Raw genomic sequence first — 12,660 nt, 5'->3', positions numbered from 1 at the left:
CAGGGTTCCAATTTACATATCAAAATGAGAGCCGGAGAAAGCCCACATCTTTCTTTACTTTTTAGAGTGCTCAGGGTCTGAAAATGACTTGGCAATAAAGGTTGAAAGAAAACAGCAGACATGCCGATGTCTGCATCTGAAACAATACAATATCCGAATTACCAAGAAGTACAATTAGTTCAGAGAACCATCACACCTCTCCTTAGCAATTAATACTCAGCACAATTGGTAAATATTCTAGTCTTTAATTGAAGCACCCAGACACAGCCTGTAAGCAGATGAGCCTGTGAAACAGACCAGTTGCTATATCCCCTGGTATTAACTGGACCCAGTAACATCTCGTTCATTGGGGTGGCGAAGAGGGGGACGGCTGCCATTACAAATACGCAAAAGCAGCTCTCAAAAAGCCCTTCTGGATGGAATAGTGTGAGAACCTCACTGATTTCCTCGCCTGTGTTTAGAGTGTATGATTCTCCTTCCTTGTGCAATAGTTTCTCACTCTGTTTCTACACACACTGTTATATTTTTTTTCTGGTTGCTGCTGGTCAAAAGCCAGCCCTCACTTTCTTCAATGGCTTCACACCCCTCCATGATGAAAATCCAAACTCTGCTTGGCATACCTCTCCCCTCGCCCCCAGTCACTACCCTTACCAGCCTTTATCCTCCAGGAACACTGAATCATATGCAGCTCCCTGCTACACGATACTCTCCAAACCTCCGAGACATTTCCCGGGGTGTGTCCCCAGTCTGAACTGCCCCCTCTGAACCTACCTCACTGAAAACTCCTATATAATTTCTACATCTCAGGTCAGTGTCTCCTCCTCTGTGAAGTCTTCCCTGACTGTGCAGGGAGACTTTTTTTTTCTCCTCTGTTCCCACTGCACTTAAAACAGGCTTCCATTAAGATAACTGCTGCACTGAACTGAACTGTGTGTCTGGTGTCTGTCTCCACACTAGAATGTAGGCCACTTGTGGGAAGCGGAGATCTTAGGATTCCCATAGTTGGTATATTACAAGCCTTACTTCATCAAATACTTGAAGAAGGAAGAAAGAAAGGAGGAAAAAAAAAAAAAAGGAAGGAGGGAAGGAAGCATTCAAGCAGGTTTGCTGAAAGACTGGAGGTAAATGGTGACTGTGGACGAGTGATAGGCAAAAAAGGAGACTTAGGTCCACTCTTAAGTCCTAAGCAATAGCAGAAGCCTGATTTCCTGAGGGTTAATGCTCAGGCTGGGAATAGAAAAGACCTGCTTGGGAATCACAGTCCTATCTGGGGGTGTGAGTCCAGGCTCCTCGGATGCCCCACAGTAGCTAGTGGTTTAATCTCTTCTTATAGGCTAGACCTAGTCTCATCCTCCTGGTTGGGCAGTGAAAGCATTAGTGAATGTTAGTCCACGGTCTTGGACAGACATTCTAATTAAAATATGCTAAGTTATCCAGACATTTATAATGAAAATATGCTCTATACACATTTTCTGTTTTTATTTCTATAGTTCTATTATCCAAAGGACTTGAGAAAATTGGATAAAGACACTATTTTAGGAACTTTAAAATGAGGCGTGAACAAACAGAAATGATCTTTCAAGAAAAACAGTCAAAGGGGAATTTCTAGCCAATTTACTCTTTAACCTTTGCCCCCATGCCCAGGTGCAGTAACCACAGTGCCTCATCAAAAGAGCACTGCCTCAGAATTAGGATACCTGGAATTTCTGGTCCCGACTCTCCAATGTCATTCATTGTACAAGTCATTTTTCCTCTCTATACAAGGAAGGTATTGAACCAGATGCCTAATGTTTCTTCCAGCTATTCAAACTGAATTGACTCCTTCTGACACACCACTTAGCCTCTGTGATATTTATGGATCTAAGTACAAAGTATGCACTCTTGTGTCCACCTTTTAGGCTCTGAAGGTATGCACTCAACAACACGTAGGGAGAGCCCAATGTGACCATCATTTCAGCAGGTTTTGGGGAGAGAGTGTGGAGAAATGCAGGTGCTCGATATAACGTATTTACCTGGAGCTCTAGAGCTACTTTTCAGAGCAAGGGGCTAAGAAAGTGGAACCACAGTTGGTAGCCCCCCATCCCCAATTCACAGACCTGCACTACGTATTCTCCTGGAGCTCGCAGCCTTCAAGTTTGCTGTTGAGCCCAGCAAATGTACTTTGCAAGTAGAACAAATAAAAGTTATTTTTGAATGGCGTCATCTCCTCTTAATTTCTACACAGATTAAGATAATTGAAGGGATTAGAATACCCCGCCTTCCCACTCCTGATTTCTGGGACAGCCTTCCCGTTGTCACTGCTAGGTCAGCTACAGGTTTTAGGCACAGCCCTCGGCTGTCCACTCCCACTGCAAAATGAGCTGGTCTCCACCCACCTCGGAGCCCTGAAGCTGTTACAACCACTAAAGAGGACTGTTCTCAGGCTCAGGGCTGAGGAAGGGTGAGTCACACTCCCCTGCACTGTAGTCACAAATAAATGGCAAGGGAAGCCTTGTCTGATCTCTGCTCCCATGGAGTTTCATTATTTCTGTTTCATTGTGGGCCTAAGACTCTATGGTCACACTCAGAAAGGGAGAACAATTCCCATGTGGTAAACCCTAAAAGAAGCGTCATCTCCTTTCGGAGGGAACTTGATGGAAGAGGGTCCAGGAGGACATGTACTCTGTCCAGGGATCTGAGGGGAAGGGGAGAAATGGCCTGCACATCACTCTGTGCAGTGCCGCTCATGCGCTGTCTTCTTACTCATTCTGAGAGCCCCCGCCCTAGTACACCTCCCACACACCCACACACATACCTGGACACCCCTACGTACAGCCTGCCCACACACCCCTCAGTATGAGCCATGTCAGGAACTGTAGGCTTGAACAGGGCAGCACGTGATGGAGGGCAGTGAGATACCCCAGTCCAGACACAGGTCAGCTCCCGTCTCAGGACGGAGAGCCCAGGCTGGGGAAGGGTCTATGCCAGGGAGAATACAGGAGTGAAAAACACCAACCACTGCAACACAGTCATCACTGGAGCCGCAAAGAAGGGACAGAAAAGGGGAAGGAATCAGAGATTACGGAAGGTTGGAGCGGGAAGACTTTGAAAGTTATCAAGAAGATTATGTGAGCAATTCGGAGAACCTGATCAGCAAATGATGGGAACTGAGGATGCTATAATTCCTGGAACTTTCCATATAGACGATTTCCTCAGATCATTCAATAACAATAATGGCTACCATTATTGAGGAACTACCATCTCCCAAGCTAGACTTAACGTTATCTAATTGAACCCTCCAAGCAGCTTTGCCAGATAGATTATTCTCATCTTACAAAAGAAAAAACTAAGGCTAATATAGGGAAACCTGCAAATATCAAATAGTTAGGAGGCAGCAGACTCTACATGCCTCTAAAGCATGTAGAGTTAACTGCCCTGTTACCTACCATTCAGACTCGATCTCTCTGGCTAACGTCACCAGTGTTATTGCTCCAACACTAGAACCCAACTACTCCTATTATCTAATTCTGCACTTTTTCTATAGTATCCAACTGTCTTACATAAGATATTGGTTCAACAAATGGTACTGGAATAATGGGACATCCGTGTGCATAAATAAATAAACCTTGAACCATATATAAAAATTAACTCAAAGATGGATCAAACCTAAAACCTAAAACTATAGAATTTCTAATAGAAGACACAGGAGAAAAATCTTTATCCTCTTGGAGTAGGCAAAGATTTCTTAGATATGCCATCCAAAGACTGATCTGTTAAAAACAGATAATGAAAACTGGACTACAGCAAAATTCAAAACTTCCGTTCTTCAAAATACTCTTCCAAGAGAATGAAAAGCCAAGCCACAGACAGGAAGAAAAGATTTCTGAAACATGTATGTGATAAAAGACTTGTATACAGAATAAAGAACTCCCAAAACTCAAGAAGAAGAAGACACCTTTTTTAAAATAGGTAAAAGATTTGAACAAATATATCACCAAATAAGATAGGCAGATGGTAAATAAGCACATGAAAAAAAATACATCATTAGTCATGAAGGAAATGCAAATTAAAAGCAGAATGTGATATCACTATAAATCTATTAGGATGATTAAACACAAAAACAAAAGCAAAACTGACAAAATCAAGTGATGGAAAGGATGTGAAGTAACTGGCAGTTCCATTCATTGCTGGTGGGAATTCAAAATGGTGCAGCTACTTTGGAAAACAGTTTAGCAATTTCTTACAGAGTTTAACATATATTTACCACACAGCCCAGGAATCCTACTCCTAGGCATTTACCCAAGTGAAATAAAAATTTATATTCATACAAAAACCTGTATGTGAATGTTTAAAGTGGCTTCATTGACAACCACCAAAAACTGAAAAAGAACCCAAATGTCCTTCAGTTGGTGAACAGATAAACAAACCGTGGGATAGCCACATAATAGAATACAACTGGGCAATAAAAGGGAACCAAATACTGAGATGATATATTTACACGTGTGTAAAAATAACATGGCTGAATATCAAATGCATTGTGCTAAATGAAGGAAGACAGAATCAAACGGTTGTTTGGATCAATTTATACGACATTCTGAAAAAGGTAAAGCTACAGTGACAGAAAGCAGATCGGGGTCAGCAGGGGCTGGAAGCAGGAGTGGAGGCTGAATGTAAAGTGGTATAAAAGAATCTGGGGACGGGTGATGGGGCTGGTCTGTATCTTGTTAGTGGTGGTGATGCAGACTGTACGTATTTGTCAGAACTCACAGAACTGTGCACTAAAAAGAGTGAATTTTGGGCTTCCCTGGTGGTGCACTGGTTGAGAGTCCACCTGCCGATGCAGGGGACACGAGTTCGTGCCCCAGTCCGGGAAGATCCCACATGCCGCGCAGCGGCTGGGCCCGTGAGCCATGGCCGCTGAGCCTGCGCGTCCGGAGCCTGTGCTCCGCAACGGGAGAGGCCACAACAGTGAGAGGCCCGCGTACCGCCAAAAAAAAAAAAAAAAAAAAAAAAAGGAGTGAATTTTACTGAATGCAAATTATACTCCGATATTTAAAAACTAAGATAGGGAAAGTATGTAAGTTATTCATAAAATTATAGAGACAGTATAGTGGAGTGGTTAAGAATATAGCTCCTGAAGATACCTCGTTTGCAAAGTGGGAAGAAGAGCAAGCACTCCCCTGATAAAATGACGGAGATTAAATGAGACGAGGTACATAATCCCCCCATTCGCAGGCCCAGCACACAGTAAGTGCCCCCGAAGCTCTGGCAGGCATCACGATGATAACATTCTGAGGACGCGCACCTCATTCCACAGCACTCCTTGAACACCGTGTGCCATGTGCTGAGCGAGGTGATGTGCCTGTTACACAAGAACACATACTTCCATGTCACAGTAGCTGCCATCACTGAATCTGCTCCCTGAGCCAGAGCTTCCTCTACACCAAAAGCCAGGAGAAAAGAATTTTTATGCAACAACTGGAAAGGTTGTGAGTGGAATTCACGTCACCACAAATTACGGACAGACCCTCTTCTTACCCCTGGCGTGGGCTTTTGGACAAACCAGAGTCACATGAAGCAGCCTGGGGGGCAAAGCTGTCTGATCTCTGGGGAGAAGAGCGTGTTGAAGCATTGTGTCCTGTGATGTGGGGAACAGCATATCCCAGGGCTAACACGGTAGCTACAGTGTTTATCTCCCAGCTGACTTTACAGCCCACTGTGTCCACGGTGTCATGCCCAGAAGCCTCGCCCAGTCATTCACAGTGACACTGCAGCTGGGATTATGTGGCTATGAAATCAATAAACCCCTTTCCTCACTTTAACGTTAACGACAGCCAGCACTGCACCCACTCCTGGGAAACCCATTCTTCCGGTTGTTTGGAGAAGCATGATAGGTAACACACAGTAATGTTAGGTTTGACTACTTAAAAACTCACCACACACACACACACACACACACACACACACACACACACACACTCTCTCTCTCTCTCTCTCTCTCTCTCTCCTTCAATTCCCTGCCAAATCTTCCTAATTTTCCTGAAGATAATGTAATTCAGTTATGATGAAAACTTTAGAAACAGGAAGCACATTCTGCTTAGATTGTTAAAACTTGAAATATAAAACAATTCAGAGCTGGCTGGACTCATCATCGTACCATGAGGCATTCCCGCTTACCATTAATTTAGCAAAACAGGGGAAGGCAGCAGGAAAAAATCTTGGTTTTCTAATGACCTTTAAGTAATTGCTCATATTTCAAATAGACTCAAGTTACCATAAAAACTTTTTCTTGGGGAGTAAACTCTCATTTCCTTTGAATACAGCTTTAACCCTACATTCCTTTACTCCTTCTTCATACAATCATTGCTCCTTCCTTTGGTTCAACGCTGCCTCCTTTCCCCAGTCTTCCCGGTTTAACAGTGACAGCCTGGGGAAGGTGCAGCACATACAGGAACCGAGGCCACTCTCGCCAGTACTAGTCGTGTCTCTGAGGGATGCTGGGCTACTCTGGGCTCCGTCACCCACAGATGTACTGAAGGGCCTCATAGGGACCCAAGAAAGGTGACTCCATGTTACAAAAGAGAGTCTCTGAAAAGAAACCGCAATATTTACCAAAGACAATCATTAACGTTGCTTTATTTCTACAAAAGAAAATGAGAGTGGGTGGACTTAGAACAGTAGCATCAAGGAATGAGAAGCTTCTTAGGGTGTTTCCTCCTATTAAACTGTTTTTGAAATGGATACATTTTCAGAATGATTCTACTCAACTCTCCCTCCAAAGAAGGCCCAGGGATACAAGACACAGATCTCTGCTCCACAGACAGGCAGGTACCGGGTAAAAGTGCACACATGCTTGGAAGCCCTCAGGAGAATTAGATCATTGTTTATCCTCGTATTTTCCTCTGCCGCCAAAGACTTGAATTCTTAGCTACGAAAAGCAAACAGCAGGCTTCCAACAAGATGTTGTAAGTTCAGACTTGGAGGTGCTCTCTTCTACTCCAAACCCATAGTAATGATGAGTAAAATATAAAAAGAAAAACCAAAAGTGGCTTTACTAATTCAAAAACAAGATAAACTTCTCCCTGGACCAGTAACAGAACAGAAATGCAGAGCCCTCAGCAAAGCCGAAGGCAGGGCCTCAGGTCTAGAAGCTGGCAGTCACAGGCACGAGTTCAGTTCCAATGCTTAAAAGAGATAAAAATGGTTCACAGAAGAAAGGTGAGTAGAGTCTGCTTTAAAGCTTAAAGGCAGGGGATGAGGTGAGGCTCCCCTGGTTACAAAAAGAGGCTGACAATATAGGTTGATGACACGTTTCCTTGGGATAAACATTTATAGAAACTATTGGACCTGGAAAGGCTAGAAGGCACAGATAGAGTCTCTCCAGGTAAGGAGTCAGATGCCTGTTGCCTAAGTAACCAGGTCTGCAATAGCCTCAACATTGCTGTGGTGCAACACCTACAAATGCCATGAAGTCTGGATTCTGAACTGGGGCCTGAGAAGCCTGAGGGAGGCAAGGGCAAAGCTACCAGACAGAGCAGGTGCACAGAGAGGAGAAAAAGGAACAAAATAAAAAAAAAACTTTCCACTAAAAATGGGCCTGCCATACAAAATTCCAGGACACACAGTGAAATGCAAGGCTAAGGGAGATAACTGACAAAAATCAACAATCAACACAATTTCCCTCCAGTAAAATAAACTATAGCACTGGCTGACCAAGACTTGAAGTATGATGAGGATGCTCAAATAGATAAATAACAGAGGAGTATGCATTGGAAGTGAATAAGAAATTATGAAACAGAAACAGGTAGAAATAAAACCTAAACTGGAAGATATGGGGGGAAAAAAGCAAAATTGAAATCCTGGAAATAAAAAGTAGTCATTAAACCAACCCAATAGCAAAAAAAAAATCCCTAGGATGTGCCTTAAGGGAACTTTAGTTTTAGAAACATGGAATAAATACCAGAAGCTGAAAGGGGGCACCCTCTGGGGGGCAGGACTCAGGCAGCAGCAGGAGAGAATGTACCAAAGTTTTCAACTTGGGTCTAGTACTTTGACTTCTCAAAGTGTATACATGTATAGCTTTAATACATTTTTTTTTTTTTTTCCGATACGTGGGCCTCTCACTGCTGTGGCCTCTTCCGTTGCGGAGCACAGGCTCCGGACGCGCAGGCTCAGCGGCCATGGCTCACGGGCCCAGACGCTCCGCGGCACGTGGGATCCTCCCACACTAGGGCACGAACCCGCGTCCCCTGCATCGGCAGGCGGACTCCCAACCACTGCGCCACCAGGGAAGCCCCTAATAAAATTTTTTTTAAAAAAATTAAAAGACTACAAGAAATAAGGAAGGATTACCTAAAGGACATGCAGTTCTTGCTTTCTTCTATATAGTCTCAGTTTTATTCTTGGAATGAAGTAAACCATCAGAGAGATGAGAACATAGATTACATAAATTTTCACCTTCCTTACTTCTTTTATTAAGTTATAATGTGAAACTATGTCAATCAACCACACTGAAGAATATTATAAAAATCAGCTCTTCAAGTCATTGCGGATTCTGATAAGGATATTGCTCATTCAGTCTCAGTGGGACCCTCGGTGAGTGCCTCAGGCCTCAGTTCCAGGAGAAACTGCTTCAGCTGAGGAGCACGTATGTGTCCTGTCTTCCAGCTACTGTGCATTTCGAAATTAGTCTTTAGCTTTGGCTGCTGAGAAATTTAAAGCAAATTTGTGATTTATTTCTTGTCACCGTATAGGATCATATGGCGTGCATTCTGGGTTCTAACCTGCTTTTATCTTATTTTTTGCCACTCTTATTTCACAAGTCAATATAAAATTTATTGTTGTTGTATTGCATATACAGGTATACATTGATACATATATGTGTATATGTGTGCATGGGTGCCTGTAAGCCACTTCAGAATCTTTTGGGTGGGGAAATTGTATAATTAGATAAAACAATTTAGGTAAAACGAGTTGCAAAAGAGAGGAAAAAGGAAAAGAGAAAAATAGAAACAAATATAGGCTGGATCTTGGGGTCATGACTTGCAGGACACTGAACGCCAAGCTAAGAGTCTGAAGTTTATCCTGAAGACTAGGGATAATGCTGAATATTTTAAAAGTTCTGAGCAAACAACGGCATGGAAATAGTGCTATTTCAGAAAACTTACTCAAAAACAGGGTGCAAAAGAGATGAAAGGAAAGAAATTGAGTGCCAGGTGACCAATTAGGGGCTATTTCAATAAACTAGGAATGAGGCAAGAGGGCTGTGAGTAAATTGACTGACATCGCGTTTTAAAAGAAGGATCATATGTGACAGGCTTAGGAAAGAAAGTAAATACAACCTTTTTTTTGCAATAAAGCATGTGACATTCAAGGAAGCACACTATGTACCATCCACAAACTTATGGAAACAATCAATTCTATTTGGTCTGTTCTGTTTCTATTGCCTTGGATTCTGACCTGCAGAAGCCAAATCATCCCAAAACCTCCTCTAGAAGGTAAGTTTTATTTCTTCCAGAAATTAAGTTGTTGCTGATTACAAACGACAACTAACTCCATAAATGCAAATTACACCTGTTATTAAAAGGCCTCTTGCCTTCCTGAAACATGATACCACGCAAGTCCCCTAACATACAGATGTGGCACGTAATAAATATTGCTTGATGCAGAAACCTGTTGAGAGGAATTTTCTAGGTTCCAAGAAAAACGGAAAAATAAGCTTGAAAACTTTAAATCTAGGAACTGAAGTAAATTTAATTTTTGAACTAATTTTTAATTTATGCTCTTTTGGGGATGGGCTAAGTTGAATTTACCTCTGTAGTATTTTTGCAAATCAAAGCAACAGTATAGAGATTTCAGAAGGGATGTTTATATCACTGAATAGAACAAAATTCTCAGATAAATAGAAACTCAAAAATATAACTGATGAACTAACTGAAATCAAGTTTATATTTTCATCTAAATAGATATCCTACTCATTTCCACCAGGAAACATTTCACAGAAATGTGGGATAATAGAGCCGGAAGGGGCCTTAAGACCATCTTGTCTAATTCCCTTGTTTTACAGATGATGGAGCAAATCAGAGAGGCTGAATGAACTGCCCAAGATCACTCAGTCTGTTAGATACAGAATGGACTGGAATCCAGCAGAGTAACTGAGCACTTTTCTTTTTCATAATTGAGATTTTATTGGTGGTTTTGAGGATCGGTACACAGACATTTCAATTTGTACATAATTCTTAAAATCTGAAAAATCACGTAGTTGTGATACTTTTCTAAACAGTTATTCCAGTGACTTTCCAGTTTAAAATTTGAAGGCAAATTTTCCTTAATAGGATATCAAGTACCAATATCTTCCAATACTGTTAAGCTGTTACATCATAAATACCACTAATTCACAATTTAATATCGTATACACTACATACTCACATTTTCAATCTTTTGCAATACATTACCAAAGTTATTAGGAAAACTGCACTACCAAGACCAAAGATGTTATGGAACGCACACAGTTCTGAAAGGGACAGCCAAGGTCAAGGGGTAGTTTTCTTTAGGAAACAATTCTACCAAAAACAACATGGGAATGGAAGTAATTTAAAATGTCCAAGACATAGTAAATGTACAATGTGACTCCAAATTGCCATTTGGTATGCTTTGTATTATAAGATATAATAACTAATCCCCATCTATGGAATGTTAAGCTGACACCCAAGACAATCAAAGCCTCCTTATTCAATATCCCATTATTTTCTGGTCGTAGTAAAAAATAAACAACCAGCAAATGATTTCACCTCTTTAAAAAAAACCCTTTACACTTAAAAAATGTGAGGATGTGGGATTCCCTCCTTAAAAATGTTTCTAGAGCCTCTAAAAAAACTTGCATTCACAAAATAGTTGATAAAAATATTGCTCTGGATCATGCAAGAAGGGAGACAGGGGCCACTGATAAGACATAGTAGATGATATTAATCAGACTTGGCTTTTTTTCTCCTGCTTCATCAGAGGTTAGACTCGCCTGATTTTTAGTTTCTCTATTTTCTCCAGGTAAATCTTCTTTAGTTTCTTGCTTAGCCACTTCGGCCTGTTTTCTCTTTGCTCCCCTTTTTCTCTTTTGTGTGCACTTTTTTGTCTGAAGATATATCCTTTCCTGCTGTCTTTTTTGGCTTCATTCCCACTTTTTCAGGAGCAGGCTTAGCTGACAACCTTGCTGATCTCCTCTTGGGCTCCACATTCACCACCCCCTCTGTGGAGTTGACCTTCCTCTTGGGCATCATCATGGTTGGGCAGGTGTGCACCAGGTACCTGTGGGCTACTGCACACACCTTCCCAAAGTGGGATGCTGCCACTCCTCCCACCCTCAAGTACTTTTTTGATTATATAGCTTGGCCTACCTCTAACACAATATTTGTGATGGCTAACGGTATGTGTCAACTTGACTGGGCTGCAGGGTGCCCAGACATTTGGTCAGATATTATTCTGGGTGTAGCTGTGAGAGTGTTTTTGGATGAGATCAACATTTGGATAAATTGACTGAATAAAGCAGATTGCTCTCTCCAGTGTGGGTGGGCCACACCCAATCAGTTGAAGCCCTGAAAAGAACAGAAGGGCTGACCCTACCACTAGTAAGAGAGAACTCCTCCTCCCTGACTAGGTGGGACAACAGTTTCTTCCTGTCTTTGGACTCAAACCAAAACACTGGCTTTCTTGGGTCTCCAGCCTGCCAGCTTTCAGACTGGAACTTACACCATCAGCAATCCTGGGTCTCCTGCCTGCCAACTGCAGATCTGGGGACTTCTCAGTCCCCACAATCACATGAGGTAAATCCTTACAATCAATCAATCAATCAATCAATCAATCAATCTCTCTCTCTCTCTCTCTCTCTCCACACACACACCCTGTTGGTTCTCTTTCTCTGGACAATCCTATCTCAAATAAACTTTGAACTCAAAGGAATAAAGAAAACGGTCTTAACGGATATGATAGACACTGTAGATCAGCTACCGAAGAGCTATCCACAGCTTTCTTCTCCCTTGTCTTCTTCTAGTGAAAAGCTAAAATTCTGTTTCCTTGCCTCTTTTACACCTACAGTAGTATGTGACAGAGCTCTGACCCATAAGATATAAGTGGAAATCCCTAGGAGGATTTCCCTTTGTTCTTTGCATTTTATTACCCCTTCTTTTCTTTTTTTTTTTGGTCTAGAGCTTGGATGTACTGACTAGGGCTTGTGGGCAGCAGTCATCCTGGCACCGTGAAGACAAAAGCATATGCTAGGGCCTAGCTAAGGAGGAACACAGGAGGATTCTGGGTCTGTGATGAGACCCATGAGTAGCTGCTCCCATGTTGGACTGCTTCTCTAGAATTCTTGAGAAAAACACATCACACCTACTAAAGCCAGTTTTAGTCAGGTTATCTGTTATGTGTAGCCAAACTCTTTCCTAATATACTATTTTAGCCCAGATTTCAACTGTAACAATAAGCCAAAAGTGAACATGACCCCAGCTTTAATAAAACAATCACTTACTCAAAGAAAAAAAAATTGAGGGTCTGCCATATAGATGGCATGTAAGAGGCACTACATCCAAAAACCTTCCCATTCCCAACCAAGGATGCTGGTGGGAAGTTAGCTTGCTCCCTGCCATTCCAGGTTGTAATCTGAGGAGGAATCCCAGGGGATCCCCTACG

General features: G+C 42.1%; 1 protein-coding gene and 1 pseudogene across 3 annotated transcripts in view; both read right to left on the bottom strand.

The window, feature by feature from the left end:
• SMYD3 (SET and MYND domain containing 3) overlaps positions 1-12,660 on the bottom strand; it is a 708,690-nt gene that overhangs the window by 129,723 nt on the left and 566,307 nt on the right. The gene's annotated exons all lie outside the window — the stretch shown is intronic.
• Positions 10,895-11,249, bottom strand: LOC309958005 (non-histone chromosomal protein HMG-14-like; annotated as a pseudogene). Its single transcript has one exon. The product of its transcript is annotated as a non-histone chromosomal protein HMG-14-like (transcript).

The sequence above is a fragment of the Leucopleurus acutus genome (genome assembly GCF_964270905.1).
Source record: "Leucopleurus acutus genome assembly, chromosome: 2".
Lineage (NCBI taxonomy): Eukaryota > Metazoa > Chordata > Mammalia > Artiodactyla > Delphinidae > Leucopleurus > Leucopleurus acutus.
The sequence above is the reverse complement of the archived record's forward strand: the minus strand, read 5'-3'. Positions and strand labels throughout refer to the sequence as shown.